Below are 16,288 nucleotides of genomic sequence, written 5' to 3' on the forward strand. Positions count from 1 at the left end.
TAAGTGTAGGAAATATGTATTGTGTATCATATATATAAAATATGAAAAGGTGCCTTAATCCGTACGTTATTAGCCTAAAATGTTGCCAAATTATTCTAAAGTAATTTTATCCTATCCTGAATAGCAACATTGTGTGCACTCTGAACAATTGTTCTTTGGTTTATAAGGTGAAATTCGTGATTGCAATAAACAAATGAACTACATTTGATCACACCGGGTCAAAACTTACGTCATACACCGACCTGAACGAAGTCCGATAATAAGAGCTAATTGGTCTATCACATGCGAAAAATCATGGTATTGAATGATATCCAAGAACCGGCTCACTCTTCAAAAAAGAGTAGCTCCATCGACGGCCACCCGCTCACGAGCCGTCTCGGAGCACGGTGAGGCGCAAGGTTGAGGTGCTAAGCCTCCCCAAGAAAATATATGAATTCAAGTCCCGAGTCCACTCAGCGAAAAATATCCTAAGTCCAGAGCGCTCGCCAGGCGAGAGAGGCGTCGAGGCAGGGAGATCCCTCGGATTCGGCAGGGGAGAGCCTTGCTGAGTTCATCCAGTTCATTTTGAGAAAAAATTGGCAGTCCGTAGTTTTGCGGAACAAATAATAGTTCCGAACACGTATTTCACAAGAAACCCGGTAGGCTGGGGGATAAGAGGCAGAAGGCGGTGGCGAGACTATAAGGTGTATTACATCGATTTACTTTTGCAGCCGAATTTTTTTTTTTGCAAAATATTTTCGATTCACTAATATGCACAAAAGTGTCACCAGAGATTTTGACGGTAGCTTCAGGACGCCGCGGGAGATCAGGAAAACAATTAAATATTGAAAATTTCTGTGAAAAGGGCCGCCATTTTTTCCAGCCGGGCGGCGGTGCGCCGGAAAAAATGGCAGCCCTTTCCACAAAAATATTCAATATATAATTGTTTTCCTGATCTCCCGCGGCGTCCTGAACCTACCGTCAAAATCTCTGGTGACACTTTACTGAATTAATGAACAAAAAATTAATTATTGGATTGGTTGCATATCCAGCCAACAGATGGCGCATGCCTTCACTAATTGAAACCTCCTCAAATACCAGCGCATCCTAATACATCCTTTTCCCACCAGATGGTAACCAACGATGAATTGCGAAATTCAATTTTTACATGGTCATTTAAAATGTATCAACTATTCCCTATTTACCTCAATGAGATTTGTTCTAACTTTGGGCACGGTTTATATAAAATATGACGCACCTTCCCGATTACTTCCAGAACATTCTTATGGAATGTGCTGGAACTTCATAATGAATATAAACATAAGGGAGTTAAACAATAGACAATGCTCAAATGTCAAATTGGGCGGCAACCCTAATTGCTTGCAGTATCTTCTAGTTCATAATAAGTAATTTATATAAATTTTAATTCTATGCCTTTAGCCAGATGTGAAGTATAGAAGAGTTATGTTTGATCCAAAACACTTGGATATTAGTTAACATTTATTTCCAACAATTCTTCAACGATTTGATCTCAATGCAGTTGCATTGGTGCCGTTGAACTATGCAATTCTCTCTGCTGCCCTGGTTGCAACTTTGTCATGCTTATTATAACGGCAGTTATAGTAATTAACATTTTACTTATGTATAAGAATCAAATGCAAGAATATATCCAAATCCTTTATTAATTTCAAAATTATAGAATACAGAATTGTCAACTTAATAAGTCTAATTTCTTCTTAAACAATGCAGCCAACAACACTTTTACTGAAGACTCCTTGGGTTAGACAAAACCAATGTCCCCGATATTTCATGGATATTATTACCCTATTTCCAATTTAGTTTCTTTGAAAATTTAAAAATTTCACTGAATATTTTGTCTGCAGAAAGTTGAAGGAATAATTGCTCTCTTACTCAATGGCATGGAAAAATCATTATGGATGCTTTGAATTGTACCAGAAAGTTAACTTTACATACTAATATCCAAACGCATTTAGAATGTCATATTTTTAGATTACCTGTGTTGACCAATCAATTGGATATTTTGAAAACTAATAAAAATTCATTTGCTTAGTTGCACAGGCATAACGAATTTAGATTTTAATTAATTTCCCTACTGCATATTATTAGCCCACTGAATATGAAGTTCTATGAATCATGGGAGAGGAGCAGGGATTGCTGGGAATAATCAAGCACTAAAGGTGGATGCAGACCTTTTTTTATTAGCAAAGGGGTAGATATAAGTTTACAAGGAATTAAAATCAATATATTATCATCAAGTAGTGTTTTATTTACATGGAATCTGAAATCAAATTAAGGATCATGAATCTGTAACTGTTGATCAAAACTATATCAATAGTGATTTATTGAACCAGATTTACCTTCCAACTACAGAACTGGATAATATCTTATATTAATATAAGGGTTTTAATCTTCTTAATAATGGGAACTTTTTGCCAAAACAAAAAATGTGACCCTAAGTAGCAGTACATAATGCTAGATTGCTTCAAAATTTAATAATTTCTCTTCATATTTAACTTCACCTCTCCATTTAGATCCAATTTGAAAATTAACAATTTGGACCTTGAGAAACTGAAGTTGAAAAAAGATGAGAAAAAGCCCATGGAAGGATTGGAGAGCAATAACCTTTATACCTAGAAACTGTTAATTGGAAGAAACAATTGAAATAAAGATCAAATGAGGATCCACCATCCACATACCAGTGAGTGATTAAAGCTCTTTGGTTTTCATGCGTGTTAAAGGACCATTTTGAAGGGCCACTCAATCACAGATTCTTCACTATGGTTACTTAATTGCAATAAAGTCATTTGTGTTTTTTTTACTGTTTTCCCAGCTTTAATAATTTAACACATTAAATCACATATCACACATCACACATCACATCACACATCACATCAATTTAGTCAGCTGGAATTCATATTTTCAACCTCTGGCACCTACCTATCTTTCTATTTATTAGCTCAAATGGTTGCAGCTCATTTCTGGCAGTTAAAAAATGAATGTCAAATAATTTTTAAAACATTTCGTTTCTCCACATATAGATAGGAAGTCTTTATTTAAATTTTCATGTTAAAAATTGGATTACATCAAATGAAGATAAATCTATTAATTATAAAAACAAAGAAGAGTCAAGCCATGTCATGATAAAACATTAAAAACCTGGGTGCTAGGCACCACTGTAATATTAACTACAAAAAATCACGGCAATCAACCCAAAGGCTTGTATGGTTAGTGATGATAGAATTTACTCAATACTAATCCCAATGGGGTGTTCAATTCACACATCAGGGTGCCTTTCCCTTTGCAGGTTATGGTTTCCCAGCCAGATCTGGTATCAAAAAACAGCTAGGGTGATGCTGAGCTAGAGGTATGACTTTGAATCGAACCTGGGGCCCTCCAGTCAGCAGTCCAGCACTATTTCCGGTCTATCATGTCTCCCAATGATATGTTCATTTGATTTCTTCCTTTATCATTATAGCAGGGCAAATTTTTGACACATCACAAATGTTGGAAGTTATTAGTTTATAAGCTGACACTAACTCAGTTTCTATCAATAATACCTTTTATGATGATTAAAAACAAAATTTGGCAAAACAAATGTGCATATTTGAAAACACTATTTTATTCAAAATTCTTCATAGACCCTTACGGAATGATCGATTACATGTACGATTTGTCTGTTAACCAGATCTACCTGGGAATCCAGAGCTGGCTCAGGGAATGAACTAGCCCTATGTTATTTAATGGGAATTGGAGTGAACTGGAATGGGAACTGTTGTGCAAATTTCACACATTACAAATATTATTTACTAATTTAAGGGGATCTCTCTTATGACACCATCCATCAAGTAGAATTGCATTGTCTCGATTTCAGATCAAGGAGGCAGTTTGTCAAACAAAGTAGCAATTATAGAGTAACAGGAAGAAATGGTTTTCAACACCCTACAGGTCCACCCATCTTCATTTCAATTCATTGGTGTCTATCATCATTTTCGAATATACATTTGAGAATCTCTCCTTGTTCATACTTGGGACCAATTGGGTTGGGCATGGCACTAAGAATAACGGATGAAAGTTAGCTATGCCATAGTTACCAAACTTGCCATTCATCAGGTAGCAAAAAACTATCATTTCAATATTTATGTCCTTCTTGAGGTATCACATGAGGAAGCAACCCAAGGTTCTCAAGCAATCACCTGTGATTATTATTATTAGGTACTCTACCGGTTAAGGTAGGTTTTTGGATGGACATAATTTCTAAATAAATTTTTTGTGACCCCTAGCAAAACACAACATCCTACTTTACATCAGGTCCCTCTTTAAGCTCTTAGTACTTTCTTCCTCCATCCCATCCAACATCCTTAACCTGTTCCTTCCCTTTCCTTGTTTGCTTAACATTCTCCCCTCAATTTCAGCCTTCAACATCCCACTGCCGGTCAATACCCCCTTCAGCCACTTTTCCTGTCTCCATAGGATTGCTCCCACCAAACCCATCTCTTCGCATCCCTTGGCTAATGTTCTTGTCACTGAACAATTGGAAGGGCTCATTATATATGCCTGCTCATGTTGCAGTAGACCCCTGAAGTTTTACTCAGATTTTCCACTTTTAATATAACTCTCGTGTCAGTAATGTTTTGTATTTATTGAATGTTTGCAAGTTCATTCCAGTGAAGTAATTTTAATTAAAACCGAGGATCTTTAAAGAAATGCATGTTCTCAACAAAGACGAAAAGAAAGTTAATTGAGCACTTTCAACAGTGGGTATCAAGTTGTAAACAATCATTATATATTTGGATTTATTTAATCAATAGGGAGACTTAGTCCTTCAAAAATTCACCACCATTGCCACAAATACTGCCCACAAACGACCGCTACAATTGCTTACTCTTACCACTATCGCAAAGCCTCCAACAATCAGGATTCAGAAGCAGCTGTAGAACAATGCATAACCATGACATCACTGTGATAAGTCTACAATGCCAATGAATTCCAAAATCAGACCTCGCTGAAGAGTAACTCCGATTGCAAATAATAGGTTTAATTACTACAAATACCCTCTTGCCCATGTAGATCAACCCTTTTTTTCCATTGAAATTTTCATTTTATGCCTTGCTTAGTGGAAATTAACAAGTATTCAGAGGAACAAGGTTGTCAAGAGAAATTGTCTTTATGATTCCCAACAAGAATATTAAAAATCTATTGTCAACACTTTTCTCTGTCAAAGAGTCATCATGAAAATATAACAAGATCGTATTCCTTGCAGTGATCCAATTGATGTAAATGGAGTAGAAGTAAAAAGTAAAATGGAGGAAAGTAAACCAAATAGCAACAATTCTCCATCTACCACCACCAATGCTCTATCGATGGATTGTGGTGATAGTCCTGTGACAAGTCCTCCACCTTCCCTTTTGCATTCTCCATTCAGCCTTGTACCAAAATGACTTCGGTCACTGAGCTGTTTAAATAAAACACAAAAACAACAAAGGACAGTATCATTGGGAGTAACCAAGAACTCTTTGCTCTCTTAGAAGGGACAATGTAAGGTTAGGCAATGACTGGGGAATGATGAATTAGTCATCCTGGGTTTTCCATTACTTTGGCCTATCTGCTCTGAAAGCAGTTTTGCAATCAATCCAAAGAATTGTTTAATTAAAATCATCCCAGGAGGCATTTGCAAGGTGAAAGGTTAATGCGGCCATTCTTACCTTTTCCATTCATACAGAATCTAACTGTCATTTGCGATAAAACAATAGAGACATTGGAAAAACAAGCAATTCTCATTGTTTGTGATTGTATAATATATGCAGAGTGGCCTTGACTCAACATGTAATTTGGAGAGGCCAAATTTATGGCTATTAAGAACTAATCCTAACTTACACACATCATAGAAGCCACATAAACAATACCAAAGCGTGAAGAGCTTCAACAGAGGATGCCCATTAATTCATGGAAGTGAAAATTCAAATGGCCCAATTCCTCTGGAAAACCACACTAACCATTTTCACATCATCACTATGGGTCCATGCAGGCGATTGAATTTAATATTTACCCTAATTATTTTATCCTTCTTTTAAAAATAACTCACCCTAACCAGTTCCTTTATTCCTAAGGACAAGTGCCCAACCATCTACCTCATTTAAGAGAAAACTTCCTAACCACAATCCCTCAATCAACATAGGGTTCGATGTTTCCTTTTTAAAATAAATTAAAAGATGAAGACAGTAGACAGACATGCTCTAACTTAAATTTATGCCAAGGTTCAAAGAAAAATTCATTTCACAGAGCACACTAGATGACTCGCATCCAACCAGTTAAAGGGAAATATGAGATTGATTTGGAGACATTTTGCTTCAATTGAAAGAGCCATTTGAGAAATAAAAAAAAAGGAAACTCAATAAAAATTCGAATAGTAAAATTTCAAGTTTCAATTTAATGAAGAACATATTATTCCTCTTTGACTTGAGACATACAACACACGCTACTACTTGCAGAAGCACTGCAAAGATTTTGAAGTCAAACATACACAAATTGTCACATAAGGGATAAAATATATAAAGATTTAAAATAGCTTACGTCACTACTTGCAGCGTGAATCTTGCTCTCTTCCCTGTTCCCTCTTCTTCTTTAGCAGACCTCATTTGTTCAAGCACACATCAGAGGGTGGCTTCTTTCAGTTTAGAGCACAAATGGTGACTCCAAAGTTACGCTGATGATGAATTGGTGATGCTGCAGGCTTCAAAAAACAGTTTCTCCAAAGTGGAGTCCATTCTAGGCTTAGGGTAGGATTTGAGGTCCATCAATCTTATTTCTAGATAGGAAGTAGAAATTTAGAAAAGTACAGCAATGGGAGGGGTGGCAGCATGGGGGAGTTGGTGAGTAAAAAAGAATCATTCAACCACATGAACAGTTTGGGGGTCAAGGCAACAAAGAATTCATCAACAATAAGCTACGGAACTAGGAAATTTTGATTTAAAAGTCAGCTTATTTGTGAACTGTGTTGAACTGTAATTACTTTTACTTTTTCTGTCCATGGTATCAGAACTGGATAGCATATGGTTAAATGAATTTGGTCAAGATATAAATAAGACTAAATAAAGTAATAAAAGTAAGATTTTCAAGTGCACATTGATATGATGGATATGATAAGAGAGTTTTGTCCAAATTTTTCACTACCTATATGAAAGCATTTCATCATTAAAACGTTTTAATTGAAGAAACAACTACATGCTGATTACATTGTCAGTAACACTTTTCAATTACTATGGAATTCAACATTATGAAAATTCATTAAATTTTTATCAACTCTCAGTCTCAATGAATTGTTCATTAAAATTATTCCCACAAAATTTTTCCCAAGATGACTACCAAAGGCCATGAAGTACCGAACTTCTCCCAGCTATATTTTGAGTGTGAATCTATATTTGTATTCCTGTAATAGTTGGCACACTTGCTCACATGTGCTCACATGTACCTGAAGATGGCATAATAATGTGAAAATACTTAGTAAACCGTAATAAAAGGATGGTGGAAAGGTACAAACCGAGGCGCAAGCTATCACTCAGTACTTACACTTGGGCTGAGAGAGTCCTGGTGAAAAAGAAGCTGCATAACTTCCACAGACAGGTACATTGAATGTGATACACCTCAGACCAGAGAGAATAATATCTGAAATATTTCACTTTAAGCTGCATTGATCATTTGAAGAAATTTATACATAAGGATCACAGTATGTTTATCTCCATGACCAATATTGAAGGTAGAAGTTCATGAATCTCCTCATTTGCGCTTGAATAAATACCCTAGGATATCAATCTGGGAATGGGGGGGGGGGAGTAGAGGACACCATTGTCAGCATTAGTCTACTATAAGGGAAAGATGCCAAGGGGTCACACAATTTAATCCTCCATTTGAAGGATGGACTACTCCATTGTAGCATATGGTACCTTAGTAGGGATCAGGATATCTTAAAATTAATGTCACCACTGTGATTCGAACCCAGGCCTTCAGTATGGGAATTCAATACACTAGCTGATGCACCAACCTGATCTCCTTCATCGAAGTCATGTTATTCGGCTAATAACCTAGAATGCAAAAACATTCTAAAACTTTTTATACCATGTAACGATTGCTGTAAGTTACACATTTTTTACCAGGTCATAATTACGTGGAATCAGTCTGAAATGACACGGAGTAGCGTACAGTATCATCCAGTAATGCCATTGATCCATTGGAGTGGGTAAATCTTCCCTCACTCCAATATTCACTCCTCGTCCTCCTTCCGCAGCCACGAACAGAATGCTTCCAGAGAGCTCCACTCACGCCCTTCAAGAGCGCCACTCAAGCAGGAAGGCTGCCAGGAACAGAAGAAAGCAATGTAGGCAAAAATGCGAGATGGAGGAATGCAGGGAATGAATAGCTGGGATTTCCCGGCGCGGGAAGACGCGGAGAGCTAGCAAATGTAATAGACTATGACGCCTGCCTGGGAAAGGGAAGGGGTTATCAGGAAAGAGAGTGAGGACGAGATAAGGAGGGGCAAGAGTGAAAGAGGGGAAACACTCGTCCACCCTTGATGACCTGGCCGATGAGGGCAATGGAATGGTGAAATGAGTTAAGGAGGCGGGGAGGGATACGTTGGTTGGGGTGGAGGTCCTTTCAAGTTGACCTATCCGATGGCTTCGCAAGTGGGAGGGGAAATAAGTGGAGGGGTGGGAGTGATATCAATGAGCGCGGGTGCATTTGACCATGGGTAAACGCAGCGACTGAGTGTGGTTCAAGGCGAGTCCCAAGTTAGTAGGCTGCACTTCCCAACGGAGTGAGTTGGGGCTCCTTTACTTAAATTTGACTCAAGGATTTTGAGGGACGGTCGTGTGGGCCATTTCATTAATTACCCTTATTTTGGACAGGGTGGAGTGGCCCTTGCCGAGAGTATTTCCCTCGAAGCGAGCCTTTACAGACACACTTGAGAAAGTTTGGAAGAATTTCTGTTTCCTTTTCGAAGGTAGTCTACGAGAAGAAGGCAAAGGTTCCCTTTGTTTTGGTCGCTCAAACAAAGAAAAATTTTAATTGGAATGAGACTTTTTTCCGTTCGCAATAGGGAGTACAAGCGATCACGGCAATTGAGTGCGAAGACTTAAGGCCACTCTCGGTACAGGCCTAAAATCTTACAAATAGATTACTCCATTGTTTCAATAATTACAATGAAGAAAATCTTTATTAGCTTTTATCACCTAATAACGACGTTGGCCCAATGTTCACGCACGAAGATAACGCTCAGAATTGTCCACGAACTTTTAAACCTTTCAAAAGTGTTTGTTGAAACCTTTGTTTCATTTAATTTTTTTAAATATCATTCCAAGTGGCGTACTTGTGTTACTTGCCCCATCTTGTCTCGGTAGGAGAGATCATGTCAATTAAATTGGAGAGATTAAGTGCAGAAGAAATAGATGTAAGATGTAATTTTTCCCACCAACGATAAAGGATCAGAATAAAATTTTTGCCGGATCGCTGCAGGAGGGAAAGGTGTTTTGTGTCAAGGGTAGTCTGGCGTGTATTCACCCACCGCCACACACCCTAGTGATGGCACGTAGGGTACTAAATAAAACTAAAAGTAACATTTAAGTTCAGAAAAAAAATTAATTGAAATTAGTTGTAGATGATAGCAGTGTAAAGCGCTTCGTTTCGATAGAATGATGATTGTGACGCTTAAAATGTGAGGGGGAGGAAAAGGGAGATAAGCGTATCACAGACCCTTACAGAGAAGGGGATGGGGAAAAAGAGAGCCGAATACATGTAATACCTTAAATAATTTTTAAATGGCTCAATTTCGGGTGCAATTAAACAGATGGGAACAAGCTCGCCTACTCGGGCGTAAAAGAGAAAACTGCCCTTTCCTCTCCACCACTCTCCCTTTCCCTCTCTCTCTCTCATTTCAGCATTGCCCTCCCGGAGTAAAAATCACCTTTCGCGGTATCCCAAATGGACTGGACGACCTTAAGGCGCAAAAAGACAAGCGAGTGTTGGCCAGGTTATCGCGAACAAACAACTGTTGGCTTTGTTCGTCGGTTAGCTCTCGCTGCAATTTTACTTTTTGTTGAGGAGTTTCCTAAACCTCCCTTTCGCTTTCTGGCACGATTTTCAAGCGTTTTTAACTGCGGGAATATTTTGTCCCGAGTACAATAAGTAGCCCCTCTCTTATAGGTGGAAGGAGTGAATTGTCTGTCTCATCCTCTCTCCTTTAAATTCCTCCATAGCTATCACTCTAGTGATCCCCGCTATCCTTCACTCTCACCTTGCATAGACCTGAAACATTGATATATAGTATGTTTCCTTTTTCCATCTCTCCGTGTATACACTCTAATTTTCCAGTCCTGAACGTTGTCCTAACGTTCCAAGTTCGTATTCTAATTGAGTCGGTCTTCTTCTGTGCTTCTGCTTTCAGCTTAGCTTTCCAAGGGTTTCGCGAGTTGACGGCTGCCGAAACCTTGCCTCTCCCGCTGCCAGGCACGACACACGGCCGAGTCTCGTAGTTGCCAGGACTCATTTTTCCTCCACTGTCCGTCATGAAAACCATGGGATTAATAACCGAGGTGGTTTCCTGCTACCTTCCTCAATAATGTTCTTAATGTGACACCATCAATTAACCTGCATCACTGGCTGCACAACTGGAGTCAGACGTCCTAGCAACTGTGCTGGCAGGAGCAATGATGATTGCTTCTGCCAGCACAGCTCTAGGGATCATCGGAACGCAGAAGCCCTTCCACCACGTGAAGGTTGAAGTCCATGGTAGGGCCAATTAACTAAAAAGTCTCATTGTAATATATGATTCCAAGAAACTTCGGGAGTCACCGTATCGGCGGTCTGGGTTTCTATCTTGAATTCGTCCGTTGAATTTTTCCGGGTTGAAAAAGTATACTTTACGCATTTCCTTCTTTATTTTCGCGAATAAAATTATTATCTCTACAAGAATAGCTTAATGGTCGCTGACGCCGTCTATTATTTCAAACTTTGTGGTTCTCTCGGTTATTGACGTCACAAAGATATCAAGTATGCTCAGATCCCTTGTTGCTGATTATACTACTAGTTCTAAAGGGTGTTTTGCGAATACATAGGATATTCTTGATCTCTTTATTTTGTTCCTTGGCAGTACGAGTCCCAATTAATGGACGGTAGGCTAATATCACCAGCGATTATAAATATACTGTTGTTATTTTTGTTGCCGAGCGTGGATATGAGCACATTTTTCGTCGAGCTTATGTAAAACATATTTGTATATTGGGACCTGGGGGTCTGGAAAATGACCATACGAATGAGCATCTGTCGTCGAAGTCCTTTACATTGCAGCAGACTCCTTTGTATGTCATTGTCATTGCATTCTTATCGTTGACTTCCAAGATTTGAATTATGTGAGATTAATATTTTTCCACTATGTCCATTAGGCCTGTCCTTCCCGAAGAACGTGAAACCGACTGGAAAAACCTCCCAATATTTGTTATTTTCTTAGGTGGGTCAGCTCTCCGTTCCAACGACTAGGTTTGCCTTTGAAGTTATCAAGGACGATGGGGTTCGTTTGACCCCCACGGAAAATCTCGGACTCCACAAACGGGTCATAATCCTCGGGCCCACCCTCTTGAGAGTGGGGGCGAGGTGGGAGGGGTTGGCCGGGGGTACTATTCCACGGGCTCGGAGAAGAGGGGGAATGGGGTCGGGGCGTCGTGGTTTGTTGGTCGTCGCCTTGCTGGATTTGGCAACAGTGGATATTTTAGTGGGCATCGAAAAATCAAATGAAATCAATTCACAATAGCGAAAATTACTGTTCCCTTCGTCACTTTAAAACTCAAAATTAATCCTAGAATCTGCATCTGCATAAATACCCTGCGATCCACCAAAGGTGTGTGGTAGGGGTTGCAAGCATTTGGTGTACAAGGGTAAGGGAAGAGGGAAACATTGAAATTGAAAGTTAACGGAAACATCGTATTAGAAAAATAAAGTGCCATAAAGACGTTCGTTTGTTGTATTACCCTATTAATGGTGGCCGATAGGATGAATTAAGATAATTGAGAAATATTCCTCTGAAATAGCGGCGCTCCGGCGATGGAACTCGATAAGGGTGTCGTCCTATCGCCCTATCCTAGCGTCGTCTTTAAGTCCATGTCGAAATGCACTCCGAACACGACCAAAAGGTCTTCTTTCCTTGCGTGATGCCCTTGACGCCGCACTCAAAACCCCTCCCGACGGTAACATCAAACGGGGTAGGATATTTTCTATATCCTTGTTTCGTAATTTTTTTCCAATATTTTCACCACGATTTTGATTTTGTTAATCGGGTTGCATTTTCGTCGATTTTAAATTTTATTTTCAATTCTAAACTCTTGCCTAACTCATCTTCTTCCCATCTCCTAAGAGAGTGTGCATATTGTACCCCATATATCAGTTTTTATATCCCCGTTTACCCTAGCGAAAGAGGGACAATTCTATTCTGAAGGAAGGTGTAAATAAAGTTAGAACACTACTGAAACCCTACAATATTCCTCTCCCTGAACCCTTACACAAAATGATCGGACTCTGCCTGACTCAGGGTGGAGTTGCGAAAAGTCGCCATGCAAATGGGGCCGCATGGATTCGTCCGAATGCAACATACGGTGGAATGATCGTGAGGCCGCCCGGAGTTCGATCCTTTGATGGGGGAGAGGTTCCATTCCGGAAACCGGAGGATTGGAAGGTTGTCTCTTGCAGCAGCGAGGGAAAGTTAACCCTACGGCGAGGGAGGGGAGATGTGTAGGCAAACCTCATCCCCGTCTCGAACAGGCATCAGGTGCTATTGGAGTATATCCCAGCGGTATTTTAGGCCCCTACCTCCGCCCCGGTGAGAGAATCACCCAGAAGGAACCGTCAGAGTGAGGAGGGGGGAGTCTACAGATAGGCAGAAAATCGTCAGACGTGTGATGGTCCCATTGCGGGAGAGGGCAGACCAGGAGGGTGTGAGTCAGCGCCTGACGGCATGGCACATTCCTAATGGCGTCGTTCTCCAGGTGGCGACGGCGGTTGGAGCGGCGGCTGCGGGCACGATGTGTTCCAGGCTGCGGGTTGTGGCTCATGTAGGCTTCAACGATGCCGTCGACCGTGGATCTGAAGATATTATGAATCCCTTCAGGGAACTGAACTCGGAAGTGAAGCGGATAGGTGCTGTCGAGGGGGTTACGATCACCTTAGCAATTATGGTGGAGGTCTTTTCAGTTAATAGGAACCAGATGACTTTACAAATATCCTTGAAGACAGAGGTTCTTATTTTTTCCATCAATAATAAGGTGGCTTCATAATAGTAATAATAAATAAATAATAACCCATCATTCCAAGGATAATATACCGAAAAATATTAACTGGATCGAGTCATTGCTATTTTTCCATATGGTTTGGACACATTTTTCAAGTTGAGTTTTGCTTTCGTTATTTCTTCTCGGAATTGGGTTGGTTTGATACTGGTAAGCAATACAGGAAGCGGACAAAAAATATATGCTTTGTATTAATTGTCTAGGACCTAATTATCAAGGCCGTTGTGCAGTTTAAAAGAAAGTAATAATTGACAATTTTATTTCCTTACTAAATATCACAGAAACCTGTGTAATTCAGCTTCCGCGGTTTATTACTTACGCGTTCGTTAGTAATTTGTACGTATTTAATATGAATACATCTGCGTACGACAACTAATTGCAAAAATATACGTATAACCCAATGTAACCATTACCAAAGCTACACTTGTATTTTAACAATTATCGAAAATGGGAAACTTAATGTGTTTGTTGAATAAGAGTTTTTTACATATTAGGACGTTTTATCAATGTTTTTGAGTTTATGAATCTATGATTTGATACATTTAGGCTTATACCATATCCCCAAAATACCATTTAAAAGAACAAGATTAAAAACATTTTAGAAGGAGTAAATTATAAAAATGAAGTATTGCATTTAGTTTGCAATTTCCGATAAAATATATTACTGTTCCTTATTCCTTGGACTAATTGCTTGTTATATAGTACTTTGAAATAACATAACATTCTAAATTTAAATGCACAAATAGGAGAGTAAGATTACTACAAGCTGCATTTAAATACGATGAGAAGAGGGGTAATATGGCCACTTCAATGGTCCTTGCCGCATGGTCTGATACTAGGAATGCAGGAGCCAATGCCCCTCCACAAAGTCCCCGACTCCAGCGACACATGAGTGAACTCACACTGCTGATACGAGCATCTCGCCGTTCCATCCAAGGATGCTGAATCGTAATGCTTCGCTAGGAAAGATGTAGGAATTCATCAGCTAGTAGAGATGTCCTAGCCATTCACGTTCATGATGTTCACTTTGCTGATCGCAAAAGGAATCACGCTGAGTATACAGTGACCAAGAAGAGAGATAGCATATCAAGATGGAGGGGAAACGAGCGCCTTTTGCAGCCAACACCGCAGCCGGCTGGGCAACAAGTTACTGTCAGAGAGAGAGAGGTCAAAGGGTCGCTTGCTCCCAGAGAAGTGAGCAGCATGTTAAGGCTCCGCGGACTCCGTGGACGGAATGCGGTCATGGAGAGAGTGGCCAAGAGGGACAATGCGTTTAAAATCACCCTAAAGGACATGATTCTAATAATCATCATGATTAAGGAAAAGAGTCTCGGAACTTCTAATCGCTTAGCTCAGTCGAACATGGTACAATTACGTCCACTCTGTAAGTGACGACGCTTTCAAGTACTTGGTCATGCTCACCACTGTCATCATGTTTTTCGTTCTACCAAGTTTTGATTTGATTGAAAAAGAGGCGACAGCATAAGCCATTCGCTCTGGAAGCATGGGCTTTATTGCCTAGGTGATGCCTTTTACCATTTCCCTCTCCATTTCCATCCTCGAATACCTCCCTAGTTCCCACAACCGCGAACAAAAGTTACACTGGAAATTCCAGAATTTGAGGAGTGTTGATTGCCAGCAGTAAAACTGTTACACGACGCCTTTTCATATCCGAACATATTAAATATTATAGAGAGTCTTTTATATCATGAAGCCTGTATCAAGGTTTGTCTTCTGGTTTCAGGATATTAAAATTTTGGGGATATACAAAGCAATATAATCAAGAAGTAGATTTATGAGGGGCAATCAAATGAAAATCGTACACATGGACTTGCAATGCTGTGAAAACCGAATACATTGGCATGGGACATTCAGTGTTCAACATACATAGCAGACATAAATGACACGATGAATTTCGCGTACTCCAGGACTCTCAGCCAACAGAAAACGAACGACATCTCTCTGCTTTCCTTTGCTTTACTCGATTTCTACAGCTGGACGAACACACTAGACCAGTCTTTGCATCAACTAGGGCCCAGCAACTGTGTGCGCCCACGAGTTGTCTCTTTTCAGTTCTCCTACTGCAGCGAAGGCAGTATTTATACGTAAAAACATTATTGCCACCTATCACGCGGACTGTGTTAAGACGGGTTTCAGATTTTCATTTGACTACCCCTCATATATTGGTCTACCTCCCAAGCCTTGTCTTTATAACGAAGTCTAACGTGACTCCGTTAAAAGTCACTGTTGCGATGTAGTGGGGTTTCTCGGAAACCCACTACCGGGAGCTGCATGGACACAGTCATCCTTGAGGATGACTGCATCCCTGCAGATAAGATGAGGCCCACCGCCAAATCCTCCCCTTTGGTCACTAGTCATCCCTTAGAAGGAGCAATGACCGCGCTGTCGCCTGCGCGCGTCAGCAGCGACCTTCGACCCTCCACGACCCCTTATAAGGCAAGGTGATCGCGGAACAGTGGCATTCCCCCCCTGACCGCCTCTGAGCTGCGGGTCGTCATCCGACCTCCTCCGAGCGACCTCCTGTCCTTCCCAGCTCTCAGCGCGGGTCGCCATCCGACCTCCTCCGAGCGTCCTCCTGTCCTTCCCAGCTCTCAGCGCGGATCGTCATCCGACCTCCTCCGAGCGTCCTCCTGTCCTTCCCAGCTCTCTGCGCGGGTCGTCTTCCGACCTCCTCCGAGCGTTTCCTCTGAACAGCGGGTCGCATTCCCGACCATCCTTACACTCCCTTGCCTACCCTGGAGACGCCTCCCGGATACTCCCTCGCATACCCCGCCTTATCCTGCTCTCCTTCCGCCATCCCCTTGCCTGCCCCCGGAGCCTGCCGTCGGCCCGAGCGCCCTCGAGTATCCGCCGCCGCACGCAGACTCCTACGACACATCGCCATTCCCGTTGACGGGGTTTCGAACCAAGGATCAAAGGCTGTCCCGACCCTCTTGAAGCCG

General features: G+C 40.7%; 1 long non-coding RNA gene across 1 annotated transcript; it reads right to left on the minus strand.

The window, feature by feature from the left end:
- Positions 1-3,047: 3,047 nt before the first annotated feature.
- LOC139692007 (uncharacterized) lies at positions 3,048-8,427 on the minus strand. The gene is made up of 4 exons (XR_011701705.1): positions 8,162-8,427; positions 8,039-8,078; positions 6,571-6,805; positions 3,048-5,452 (listed from the first exon to the last, which is right to left on the minus strand). It is a non-coding gene; the product is annotated as an uncharacterized lncRNA (long non-coding RNA).
- Positions 8,428-16,288: the final 7,861 nt, after the last annotated feature.

The sequence above is a fragment of the Hetaerina americana genome, unplaced genomic scaffold (assembly GCF_022747635.1).
Source record: "Hetaerina americana unplaced genomic scaffold, ioHetAmer1.1.p SCAF_4, whole genome shotgun sequence".
In the NCBI taxonomy this organism is placed as follows: domain Eukaryota; kingdom Metazoa; phylum Arthropoda; class Insecta; order Odonata; family Calopterygidae; genus Hetaerina; species Hetaerina americana.